Here is a 13,942-nt window from a genome sequence, read left to right as displayed (position 1 = left end):
CCAACATCTAGTGCCGTGGTCTGACCACAGCATTGTGATACATGGCAGTTGGAGGCAGCGTGTTGAGGGATAGACCAACGATTCCAACGGGCTCAAGGAGCCCGTCCAATCGGCTCAAGGAGCCCGTCCAGCCATCAGTCAGAAAGTAATTTCCTACAATGGGGCAGTGCCTACTCAGTATTACGATGTCTCTTTCAGACAATCTTTCGATGGCAGTCCGACCGCCATATAAAGGTTGTCAGAAGCAGACTTTGGGGACTCGTAGCATGGCTCCCCCTGCCTTCGCTATGAGACCTGTGGTGCCCCTACAAACATTCATGCATCGTAGCCACATGGCGTATGGATGTTTACAAAGTGTATTTTTCCTATTGCAGCATGTGCTGTGGCCTGAAGCCATGAAGGTGGTCACATCGTAATTTCAGAAGCAGGACCTCCGACTCCTTAACGGGCGGTCCCGTTTCCAGCATGATGCTAGTCCGACGCTTGTCCGAACTGCATTATAATGAGGCCCTTAGAGTTGATTTAGGTATCTATAATTGGCTGAGTTTAATTGTCAGCAAAATATGTGTGGTGCCTAAATTTCATATGGGTAAAGAAAGTATCTCTAAGGTATGTGACCTATTCTTATGTATTGAATCCATAATAATGCTATGGTGCTTTATCAAATAACTGATTGAAAATGAATAGGTTAGCTTTTTAAATGGTTGAAAAGCCTAGGCCTATAATTGCAAGAGGCATCACTGGCATTGAGAGTCATTATTGCAATTGTTTTCTTATTGGTGATACAAAAATAAATCTTTCTAGAAACCTCTGGTTATTCAGAAGCACTGACCAGTATAAAAAGGAGTGAACGCAGGAGACTTCACTGGCTTTCCATTCTGGCCAGATTAAGATCTATGATTGTATGTTTAACTCACATTGTAGTGTTTGGACTTGTTCAAGTCTAATTGAAATCCCAGTTTAACTTTACAGCCAGCCCAGGGCCCAATGGCTTGCGCATTGCGCCACCCACTAAATTATCTTTTAAAACATGTCCCAGGTGTGCCACTGAAGTCAGTAGCACAACTCTAAACTGTAATTTCGACCTGGCAAAATAAATCTTTTGCAAGGCTTAAACCTTTCTTTTTAATACTCATTAGTCACCCCTTCATGTAGAACACAAAGGCTCGTAGGGCAAGGTGTATGGCATTTAAAAAATAAGACATGCGAGTTTAAGTTTAACATGTCCTGCCAGTGAAAAACTCCTAAAGTCGTTTTTCACAAGTGTAAGCCTATCTGTCCCATATATTATAACTGGGTTACCCTGTTACACTTAATAAGTGCTAACTTCAGTTTGGGATCAGGTAGAGACACTTTCAGAAATGATCATTTTCCTGCACAAACTTACCATGCCTTACTGCCAGTGTCCTAGGTCACATGGCTGTAAATAGTTCTGTTGTTGTGGTTTGTGCATTACATCCTGACAGTCAGACAAAGAAAGCCTGGATGTGAGGGAAGAGGATTTTCTGGGGAGGAGCTGTACCCTGCCCTGATTACACTTCAAAGGGCCCTGTCTACAGCACACCTAAAGGAATCTAAAACCAAGCATGTGATGACCTTTAGCATCCTAGACATTTTGGAGCCAGGACTAGGGGAAGTAGAAGAGCTGACCAGAAACGGTTTTGGGGGTAGGTAAGGAGTTTTCGCCACACTAAGTCTAGTACCAGGTATAAAGTGGGATCTTCAGAACTTCTCAATAATACACTCCTCGGCCTGTAGAAGATTCAGAAGAAGGACTGTCCTGCTGCCCTGATACTAGAAAGACTGGCTTTCTGTCTGAATAAGTAAGATTGGACCTGCTTTCCTTGATGCCAAGATACCCAAGGTGAGTCTAAGAGTCAATTGGCTGACCTCATCTGTGAGCTATAGGGACACAACCAGCTTCCAGAGGCCTCCCTGCAACTGCCAGCTGACAAGCCACAACTGGATCAGCCTGAACCTGCCTGAGCCCTGATGCTTACCTCTGTTGGAATTAGTTCTGATTCCCAAGAGGTGTCCCCAGGTCCTGGACCCTTGACTGGCAACAGTGTAAGCACCTGGTGAAAAAAAGGTAAAAACCATTAAGTTTTGGGCTGCTTGTGACCACAAAGTGACCTCTTCATGCCGAGAATTGACCTACCGTGAGGACCACCAAAGTTCAAGCGGGACCTGCCCTTCGTGTGAAGAGCAACTGTCCGCGATGACCAACAACATGAAACCTGCACAGGCACCGTCAGCGATGATCAACCAACACAAAGCTCCAGCAATGACTAGCTCTTCTCACTACAGCAATGATCATCCATGACTCTCGATCTGCTCGTCGCACCGAAAGCCCCACCTCGCACCCCCTTAACACAATGGGAACTCTTCGTGGCGGCCTTGAGAATGTACTTCTTCAGCGGGACAAAACTTGTTACCTGTATCTGCTCTCTTTTGTGGGAGACCTGAGTTTGTGATTTTCCACTGGTCGGGCTCAACTCGATAAAATTGAGTGGCACTTTGTGCTTCTTGGTGCTATTTTTACCTAAAACTATAAAAACTGATATCTTTGTTGTATTGCTGGTATTCTGATCCTTTTGGGGTCATTTTATTTATTACATTTACTCTATTTTTCTAGATTGGTTTGTGATTTTTCTTGTGTTGTTTTTTATAACTTTACTACTATTTGTATTCTGCACAAATATTTCATGCATTGGCTCCAAGTTAAGCCTGACTAACTTGTGCCAATCTGCCGGAGGGTTAAGCACAGGTTAATTTAGTCACTTTTGTGGTTCATCCCGACAAGAACTTTGTTTATTATTTGAGTGGGGCTCTGCCCCTCCGAACTTATAACCAAATGTCATGCAAAACCAATGCTCCGTGGGGACAGGGCACATATGAGAGAAGTCTTGAGAATTACTGGCCAGAACATGAATACATAATTGGAAAAAGATGCAGAGCAGATATGGTCTGAACAAGAAAAAACAATTAGTAGAAATCTGTGCGATAATTATGCAGTTTCATGTAAAGAAGTGAACATAGCGAATAAGGTGTAATTACTACACCATTGGCATATTTGAGTAGACTCTTCCTAAAACACCATCATTTACATCTTGGAGTAGATCCACTTGAGCAACTGAACTGTCAAATGAAGCATAACTCAGCAGAACACCAAAGCATAAATAAGGAGCGCTAGGTGAATAGTAGAGTAGCTCATAAAGCCAAATCAACAAGGGCTATTTTTTAGTGGAGAGAATTAACATATATAGGGAGCACCTTGGGCATAGTCAACCAATGACCTGAAACATATCTGAACTGTGGTACAGAGAATAGTTAATTAGAGACGTTGAGAATAATGGACCTGCTCCACAAAATCAAATTGAGCAACTTCAGGGGCATACTAAAACAGAAATGTTCATTTCATCCAGCGTGTCTCATCAAAGGTGTACTGTAAATGAGCCAAACCATTGGCCATACCTTAGCTGCATCAGAGGCAGATGAGAGCACAGCATTGGTGCATCATTTTAGTCATGGGAAATAACAGACTATAGCCGCAACCCATAATTGATCTTCACCAAGGGTGAAATTAAACAAAACCACATAGCACAATTAAACTGCATCAATAGCCTACTGAAGGACCTCCATTCTACATAAGAGAAGTCTCCCAGGGATATATATGACCCTGGATATTCAGCGCAAGTTGCATAAACTTTAGGGGATACTCTGTTGTGCAAGAGGCATCTCAACCACGAAGTTATATTTTTCAATCTCAAACCAACACAACAAAGGATTCTGAATAGTAGTAGTAATAATCTTTATTCGGCAAAATTGTTCACCATAAAAGAGTACATATGCACAAAAAATGTTCAATCCTCCCGCTAAAACAATAAAATATAATACAGCATAAAAAAAATATCCTGAGATGAGGAATGCTCTACAGTCACTAAAATAGGTGAGGGTATCTTCAGTTACATACATCAATTCGTTGGTAACCTAGAGTGCAATTTCAGTAACCGTGAGCGCGTCAGCCAAACGCTACCCAAATATTTTGCCACCCCGCATATCATGACAGTGGATGATGAATCGGTAGAGAGTACACGTAATGCCAGACTATGACACCTCAACCCCAGCTCCCTACATACAGGTTTCAGCCAGATTTTCCGGGCCACTTTGTAGGCGGGACAGGCAAAGAATAGATGGGCCACAGTCTCCTTTGGTGCTGCACAGCCTGGGCACGAACGCAAGGGGGCACCAGATTTAGACCACCTCATGGTGAAATCATGCACCGGGAGCGTCCCGTACCTCAGTTTTAGATATAGCGCTCTGTCTAGGGGTTTGGTTATCAGGTCAAGGAAGGGTTCCAGTTTTTTCACCCATTTGAATTCCAAAAACCGATCCGTGAGTGAACCCCCAACCGAACCACTCAGTGCCTCGCCCTGTACCTAATCCCAGTATAGCTTTTTGATCACTTCCTTGGGCGGCGGCATTTGTGACTCCCATGCGTCTCTTTGTCCTAATTTGAGGACCAGGTCTCTCACATTGTTCAGCCATCCAATTTTTTTGCCAGTGTCGAGCAGTAGAAGGTCATCCAAGCCTTCAGCATATTTAGCAAGCTCCTCAGTCCTTCTTAAGCGGGTCCAGAAAAGCAATGGGCGTAGCCTCACCAAGTCCTTGAGGGCTCGTCTGCCCAAGTCTAATCGCAGGGGGATCAACGGAGTGGAAGTGGGAAGAGCCACCACCTTCCTGAAAAAGTTATTTTCCGCTATGGAGAGATCTGAAACATTTTCGAACCCCCCGAGCTCGGAGCCATATAATGCCGCCGGGAGTATCTGGCCCTCATAAATCGCCATGGCCGGGGAGACAGGCTTGCTGCTTGACCCACGAAGCTCCCTCAGAGTCACCCCAGATACTCTTTTGTGGCCGAGTAGCATTTTGGACAGATGGTCCTTCCAGGTCATTCGACTATTTATCCGAACTCCAAGATAGTCGAATGAGTCGACCATCTCCAGGGGAGCCCCATTAAGCGAAAAGTTATTTTTAAATCTTTTGGAGGGTGAGAATGCCATCAGTTTAGTTTTCGAGGTGTTGATGATTAAGCCTCTGTTAGTGCAGAAGGAACTAAATCGGTTCAAGAGTTTTTGCAGACCCACTGGGGATTTGGAGATCAATAAGGTGTCGTCGGCGAAGGGTAGGGTGGGGATTCTTTCCCCCGCCAGGGATGGGGCATCCGACTCTTCCCCTTTCAGATGGTCCACCACTCCATTCACAAATAGGGAAAAAAGAGTCAGGCCATAACACAGCCCTGACGCACACCCCTCCTCACAGGGACCCTATCCGTTAACTGGCCCTGGGTACCCCATCTGATCCTCGCATAATTCTCCTCATGGAGCTTTACGATTAAACTCAGGAGTCTACCGGGGAATCCCATCCCTCCTAGGATCTCCCACAATTTAGCCCGAGGGACCAGGTCAAAAGCTGTTTTAAGATCTATGAAGGCCATATATAAACTGCCTTTTTTGATGGTAACTACCTTCCAATAGATAACAAAAAAGCGAAAGACCTGGTCCATCGTGCCTACCTTTCTTCGGAAAACCGCTTGGAGGTGGGAGAGGATACTAGCTTCCTCCATCCAATCACCAACCCTTGAGATGATGACCCTGCCAACCACTTTCTGGATTACATCTATCAGGCTGATAGGTCTGTAATTGGCAGGGTCATCTCTTGCCCCCTTCTTAAACACTGTTACCACCTCAGCCCCCTTCCAAGAATCTGGCACCGGATGTCCCCTAGCAATCAAGTTCATTATTGTGGCCATTAGGTTGGCCCAAGCCAGAGGTTCCGCAATCAACAGGTCCCCAGGGATCCCATCCGGACCGGCCGCCTTCTTGGGGGTTAGATGTCTAATAGCCATTGCTACTTCAGAGGCCGTGAATGGGAGGTCGTCCACCCCTGTGGAATCCCCATCTCCAAAACTTGCTACCCCGGGGCTGTTTATATCCTCATTAACGCCATATAAGGCTAAAAAGTGATTAAACCATTGCTGGCTAGTTATGTGAGCTGCTAATAGTTGCGATCTCCCCTGCCTGGCTCTGTTAATCAAATCCCAAAAAAGGTTCGGGTTCCTCCTGCTCACAGCATTAGTTAGGTCTTGCCAATGCTGTTCCTCCCATTCGCGTTTAGCCAGCGATAGTACTTTCAAGTAGTCCTTCCTAGCAGCTCTAACTAGCAAAGGATCCCTTGAAAGTAGGGCTTCTGTCAGATTTTTCCTTTTGCCCTTACACTGGTCCGAATACCAAGGTTTATTTGAGATGGGAGGTATGGTGTTTTTCCTATGGGGGTAAAGAAGTGACTAACTTGCTCGATTGTGGCTTTATAAGCTGAGGCAAGGGAGGTTGGGGGTTCATGCTAATCTGATTTTCACAATCCCAAACCTCCAGATCCGAGTACAGGCCCTTCACCAGGGATTTAATGGTCCCTAGATCGTCCTCCTTCAGGTTTGCCTTGTCCCATTTCAATCTGCGGTTATTATTGTATGGGATAATCTCTTTAGTTATCTTTGTGGGGGCATTCACCCTCCTGTCTTTAGAGATGCTTCAGTTAAACTTGCTGCACAGGGGGTTATGGTCGCTATCCTGACTTGGGAGCACCTCCATATCAATTAGGTCCGCCCACAAACTAACATCCATTAGGATGTAGTCAATTCGGGACGGCCCAGTGAGCCTATTGAAAGTCAGTGCACCTGCCCGGTCGGACATAGTCCTACCGTTAAGGGCTCTTAACTTATGATCCCTAGTTAGTGCATTGATTTGGATTGCCCTAGCTGACCATTTTCTAATAGGGGGCAGGGACAGGGTTGGAATGGACCATTTCGAATCTTCAACTTCAATACCCAAGGGATCATCTCCGAGGAGGGGTTCAAACGTACAATTAAAACCCCCCCCCACAATGATTTTCGCTGTTTGGGGGCAGTTAGCTAAAGCTGAATCCAGAGTTAATAAGGTTGATGAGGCGGTATCCCCAGGTGCCCCTCGGGCATACACGTTAAATAGATCAAGCCGACATCCCTCAGTGTAACCCCTAAAAGAGAGGTGAAGTATGTCACTACACTCCAAATCGTGGCGGGTGACCTCCCAGTCCAGATCTATTTTTATCCAGACCGTGAGGCCTCCCGCCGGTCTGCCCTTCCCTCTGCTTACTGCTGGCGAAAAGTGGGTGGTGTAACCCGATTTGTTTATGGGTAGTAGGCTCCAGGTTTCCTGAGAACAGGCAAACATCGAACTTCTCGATGAATGCATGCCATTCCGGTATATCCAGCTTCCTTTTTAACCCCGCTACATTCCAAGATAACAGGTTTATTACCCGTCGACCCTTGGGTACTTTGGTGTGGACCCCATTGTTCCCCCCATCATTACCCACCGCGGACATACAGCTACCCACCTCCTGAACCAAAGGATTAGGGTTTGCAGGGCAGCTAGCCGTGCTGACCATACTCCCGGCTACCGAAGAAGCCTCAATAGTGATGTTGGAAATGGCAATTTGAATTGAATGGGATCTCTCTTGCCCTATATCTATACTGTCACGTGATCGTGGGGCCTCCACACCTGACAGACCAAGTCTCTCCCCCTTGGACAGTGAACATCAATCACAGTCTTCCAGCCCAGATAGCTGCAAAAACCGATTATAAGTGTCTAAAGGGGTAAAGGGTCTTAGATGTTCCATCCTGGTGTCGTGGTTCATTGTATGTCTATGGGGCACTGTGGTCCAGGCAGAATGGTCAGCAGCCAGGGCAGAGTACTGCCCATACTGGGGATAAATGTTGCTGTAAGGCAAAGTAGGGGGTGGCCTATAGGAGTGGAACTTATTTTGGTATTTAGGAGGAAGGGCCTCTGACCTGGGATAGAAATACGTTAGGGCCCGAGGAATGATACGAGTGTCCCCATTTCCAGGTGGCCAGTTTAAGATGTAATCTACTGCCCGAGGGTCTCTAAAGTTAACCACCACTAAGTCCCCCTCTATATCTTTTCGTCTGCTACCCAGCCAGTTGATCCGCCTGACATGGACTATATCCCCATCTATATTGTGTGCTATGGGCCTATATGTCCTCAACCAGTGAATGATTTTATTTTTAAGTTCAGCATATCCCTCCTTCTTGCTTTCTGCTAACGGTGGGACCCCGGTCAAGACCACAACAAAGGGCACTGCTTCTGGGGGAATTTCCACTTGCGGCACCTTTTTCCGTGGGTCTCTGGTATATCTGCCTTCCCCATGATCGTTCTGTTTATTACTTATCGGGGCCTTTGACACTGGCCTTTTAGGGTCACCACCCGTTTCAATTACTGGTGTGTTTAGGTGTTTAGGAGGGGGTGGATTTTGGGAGCCGAGGTCGGCCCTACCCTGGGGCTGTGACTTGTGTTTGGTCGGCTGGGGTGGGGCAATTGGGGTGTTAGCGACAATGGTAGCGGGAAGCCTGGCCGGAGGTGTGGGATGCACCACCCCACTCCCCTGGGCTTTGGTTAGAGTAACCATGCTGTTTATAGCAGTCTCCAGAATTGTCAGTCTAATTTCAACCTTTTCAATGGTCTCGTTAATAGGTAAAAGGAGAGATCTTAACAGAAATTCCAAGTTCCCTATTAATGAGGGGGGAGATGGAATATCTGGTGCTACAACCCCGGCATTACTATCAGAATCCACGGCCTGTAAAGCTACTTCAGATGATCTGCTTTCCAACGGTGGTGCTTCAGCTGGTGGAAAATCCGGCCCCTCTGCTAGGACACTCTCATTTCGAATGGGAGTTTTTAACCCTTTACCAAAATCAGAGTGCGGGATTTTAGCTTTACCTTGGGCCTTGATTTCCTCCTTTTTTTACTTGGTGGTGGGCGATGAATCTGGGCAACAACTAATTGCTTGGGTTTCTGTTTCCTAGGCTTGGCTGTGACAGTGATGCGGCCGGGGCTAGGGGTAGGGGAGACAATTATAATATGATCCGAGGGCAAGCAGGGTGTGGGTGTACAATCACGAAGCAGAAGGGGAACACCTTCTTGACTAGCATTTTCCCCACTCATGTCTAGTAAGCCTCCCTCCCGGGTCAAAACAAGAGGAGTACTGTCAGTGAGGGATCTGTTTTTCATGCTCTCGACTGAACGACGCCGCTCAGCCCTGCGCTCAGCTAAAATAGAATCCTTATCACCCTCACACAGAACCTTGGGGAAGTAGTTGTCCAAAGACCCATTGCCCAGTCTTCCTTTCTTCCCAGGGGTTTCCTCTTCTGCCAGCATAGCCAACGTTTGTCGGGGCACGGACCACTGAACTGCAGATGTAAAGGGATAGGCCCAGCCCAGCCTACTCTGGCCTACGAGGGCCTCAGAGGGCCCACCCTTTGCCCGGGCTTCGCCCCGAGCTCCGTCCAGTGCGCGTCTCGCTGCGCGAGACGGTTAGGATGATTTTATACTCCTGGGTAAAGGGGGCGGGCCGCTGTGGGAAGAGGCTGCAGGTGTGAGAACTGCCTCGCAGTCCCGCAGCGGTTTGGGCGGTGAGGGCGGGTCCTTCCTCCAGCGGCAGCAGCTCCCTCTGCAGAGCCGCGTCGTGAACGGCAAAGGGTTCAATTCCAGCGATGATCCACACAGGAGCAGCCCAACTCCCAAATAGGTCAGCCCACAACTCGAACTTGAGTAGCACCCGCGTAGCGGGTGCTGCGAAAGTTTATTCAGCACCTGGCGGGGGGCGGGCCGCTGCGGGAAGAGGCTGCAGGTGTGAGAACTGCCTCGCAGTCCCGCAGCGGTGTGGGCGGTGAGGGCGGTTCGTTCCTCCAGCGGCAGCAGCTCCCTCTGCAGAGCCGCGTCCTGAACGGCAAAGGGTTCAATTCCAGCGATGATCCACACAGGAGCAGCCCAACTCCCAAACAGGTTACTCCACAACTCGAACTTGAGTAGCACCAGTGCAGCGGGTGCTGCGAAAGTTTATTCAGCACCTGGCGGGGGCGGGCCGCTGCGGGAAGAGGCTGCAGGTGTGAGAACTGCCTCGCAGTCCCGCAGCGGTGTGGGCGGTGAGGGCAGGTCCTTCCTCCAGCGGCAGCAGCTCCCTCTTCAGGGCCGCGTCCTGAACGGCAAAGGGTTCAATTCCAGCGATGATCCACATAGGAGCAGCCCAACTCCCAAACAGGTCAGCCCACAACTCGAACTTGAGTAGCACCCGCGCAGCGGGTGCTACGAAAGTTTATTCAGCACCTGGCGGGGGGCGGGCCGCTGCGGGAAGAGGCTGCAGGTGTGAGAACTGCCTCACAGTCCCGCAGCGGTGTGGGCGGTGAGGGCGGGTCCTTCCTCCAGCGGCAGCAGCTCCCTCTGCAGAGCCGCGTCCTGAACGGCAAAGGGTTCAATTCCAGCGATGATCCACACAGGAGCAGCCCAACTCCCAAACAGGTCAGCCCACAACTCGAACTTGAGTAGCACCCGCGCAGCGGGTGCTGCGAAAGTTTATTCAGCACCTGGCGGGGGGCGGGCCGCTGCGGGAAGAGGCTGCAGGTGTGAGAACTGCCTCGCAGTCCCGCAGCGGTGTGGGCGGTGAGGGCGAGTCCTTCCTCCAGCGGCAGCAGCTCCCTCTGCAGAGCCGCATCCTGAACGACAAAGGGTTCAATTCCAGCGATGATCCACACAGGAGCAGCCCAACTCCCAAACAGGTCAGCCCACAACTCGAACTTGAGTAGATTCTGAATAGTTCATTTGTTATGCCTGATTGAGACCAGGCTACGGAGCTCAAAAACTGATAGATACCAAAAGAGCGGATGTCTATAAGTGAGACAGTGCCAAACAGTACACTGCATCTCTGTTACGTATATGTGTACATTGACCATATGTTCATTTCAGACAATGGAAGATGAAGTGGTTTTGTTTTGATCACTCATACTTGTGTTACAGTGCCAAACCCAGAATTGAAAGGTAAGTGACTTGCACTCAGGGTAAATTTCATAGTGACTGACAGAATTATTTTTTACCGGCTCGCACCCAGAACGCTTTCTTAAACCTCTTGCATTTATGTAATTTATTTTTAAAACGTGTCATAAACTGCAGTGCTCGACTCATCTTGAAAAACGTTTCTGGTGATAAAGGTTGGGGGGTTCATAAAACTTTGAAGAAGGCTGGGCTTGCTTGCTCAGTGTCATATGAGGGACAATCCCAGAATTCTGAATAGAAATTGTCATCATACGAAGGTATTGTGTTCTAAATAACGTTTGCAAAACATTGCTTACCTGGATTTATTAATAAAACATCGACACTCAATCTGACCTGATTACATCTAGGACACGATATTTCTATCAGTCAATATTTTAGCTTACAATATTCTGGCACACAGCTATGATAGACGACCATTATATGTTATTTAAAGTTGCATTTGGCTTCCTGCACGACCATGGAAACCTTGGGGCTTATTTATGAGCCCTTGCGTCACTTTTGCCCCGCTGGTGCGTCACTTTTTGTGACGCACCAGCAAGGTAAAAAATGTGCCATGGTGCGTCATATTTACAAAGTGACGCATCTAGGTAGATGCGTCACTTTGTAAACCCCTGCGCCACATTATACCTGCGCTAGGTATGATGTATGCAGAGTGGGCGTTTTGACGCATGTAAGCGTCACTTTCAGGATGCAAATGCGTCATTATCTTACGCCTGCATCACAGCAGGCGTAAGACTAACGCAGGATCATTGAAAAGGGACTTGCCCATGTTAAATGGCCCATTGCCGAAGTTGCGTCACTTTTGTGACACACTCCAGTAATGCGTCAATTTTCCGCCACAGATACCTCAGAAATACTGACGTATCTGTAACTCCTTGCGACATGATGCGTCATATTGTAAATATGACGCATCCACCATGTCGCAAGGATGGCTTAATGAAAAGTGACGCATCGCTGTTGTCATGCAACGATGTGTCACTTTTCATAAAATGAGGCACCTTGTCTTTGTCGTCAACACTCTACTGCATCTAGTGATATCAGACACCTATCTTACATGAACGATATTTGATGAGCTTTTACGCTGTTTGCTCCAGGATTTTAGATCAACTAATATGGCGACAAGGAAATTTGTTTTATCTACTATCTCCACCATCCAGCTTCACATAGTAGTCTTTTCCCAGTGTTGTCTGTATTTTATTTCCAAGAGAGGAAGCTGGGCCGAGTATCTCGCCATAGTTTTAGCCACATCGAGTTTGCATGCCTTACACCCCACCCCGTGGCATAATAAGCTGTGAACAAGATGGCGATGCCCGCGCCATCTTGGGTCATTTATATCCGCCCTTTCTTTTTCTGACTCTAGGCTCAAATATACACCAAATGTCCGACTATGTCTGTAGAAAGAACTCTCTTCGCTCATCGTGTTTATTAAACATTCTTTAAACTGTGCATATCAAGGCAAACAGCTGCATTCCTTTTGCTAAATGTGTTTGCTAAATTTCCTCTGAAGGGTGAATAGATGCGCCCCATCCTGTCTGCTGCAAGAAATAAACATCAACAACTGGCAGAATCGCATTACATCATCTTCGAAGTCGAGACTTCACCATATGAATCAACTGAGAGAAAATGCATTAAGGTGTCAGAAGCCTTTATGTCTGCCATTTATGGCTTTTGCAAAGGCTTTAGACTCTAGAGAGATAAGGGTTGTGATGGATGCGTTCAGAGATCTAGTAATCAGAGGAGCATACGTTATCCGTAAGACATCTTCGGAGGAAGGAATACGGGAATAATACTGCAATGCATGGGCAGCAACAAAAAATGTGATTTTAAGGTTGACAAATGACAAAAGCGATTCTATCTCAATAAATTGAGTCACTCTTAGCTTGGGGAAATGTGAGCTGGATCAGAAGGGGTTACCATAGTTCCTACTAATCCTAGATGATGCATTGCTTGAAGAATGGGGTCCTGGGGGGGGGGGCCGACCGAAGGGAGGCCTTCCCCGCCCGGGGAAATTTGGGGGCCGGGGAAAGGGGGGAAAAGGGGGGGAGATGGCGCCGCCCGGGGGACAGGTTGAGTTGGTAGCGTTTGGGCTGGGGGGCGGGGCTTGGTTGGGCTTCCGGCGGGCTGGGCTGTGGGTCCCGCCCGGCCTCGGCAGAGACACCATTTTAAGTGAGGTGTCTCGGCCGCCGGGCGGGGGGTGTGGTTTTGGACAAAAAATTTGTTTTGGACAACATTTTGAAGGAATATACGATCGGACGTGTCAGGCGGTATGATGGGACATTTCGGGCTTGAAGGAGAGTTTCACGGCGCGGGACACATCACGGCCTGCAGTTGAATGGACTTCACGGTTGCGTGTCTACAATGGGACAATGGGACATTGCAGGCTTTCCCGGGGGACAGTTTGCTTGACACGAGGACTTCTCGGCGCGGGACACTTCGCTGGACGTGGGAGGAGCTCGGGAGAGCAGCATGCGGCTCCACACGACCGAGCGGATGGGCCTGTTCTGGCTAGTGCGGGCGGTCAGGCTCCGACGTGGGACTAGGTGAGTCCCTTCTGCCCCTACCCGAAGGGTCCGGACGGCCGCCGGGTCTCTGCTTGGGGGCAGGGGGGGAGTAGAGAACCTTCGTGGGATTGTTGGCAGTTTGCCGAGGTGGTTATGGTTGTACTGATATGGGGGTGGTATGAGGAATGTGGTTATTGTTCTTCGGGTATTATGGATGTTCTTAGTGGGGGTGTACATGTTAGGGAGGGTACGCCGGGGGTGGACTGCTTAGGGGGCCTGCCTGCTCTTCGGATCAGGGAGCGCACTTGTGAGGGTGCCAGTTCGTTCTTTGGTGTTCTGAGGGCGGGAAAGGCGGTTTCCGTCCCTGACAGTGGGTGGGGGAGGGTTGCGGGCGGGTGCGTTACCACAGCGCTGGTATGTATTAGGGCTGCGCACGGCAAGTGGTGGCACCAAACTTCTTCAGTTCTACTCATGCGTACCACAAAATTGCGCGAAAGA

The sequence above is a fragment of the Lissotriton vulgaris genome, chromosome 11 (assembly GCF_964263255.1).
Source record: "Lissotriton vulgaris chromosome 11, aLisVul1.2, whole genome shotgun sequence".
In the NCBI taxonomy this organism is placed as follows: domain Eukaryota; kingdom Metazoa; phylum Chordata; class Amphibia; order Caudata; family Salamandridae; genus Lissotriton; species Lissotriton vulgaris.
The sequence above is the reverse complement of the archived record's forward strand: the minus strand, read 5'-3'. Positions refer to the sequence as shown.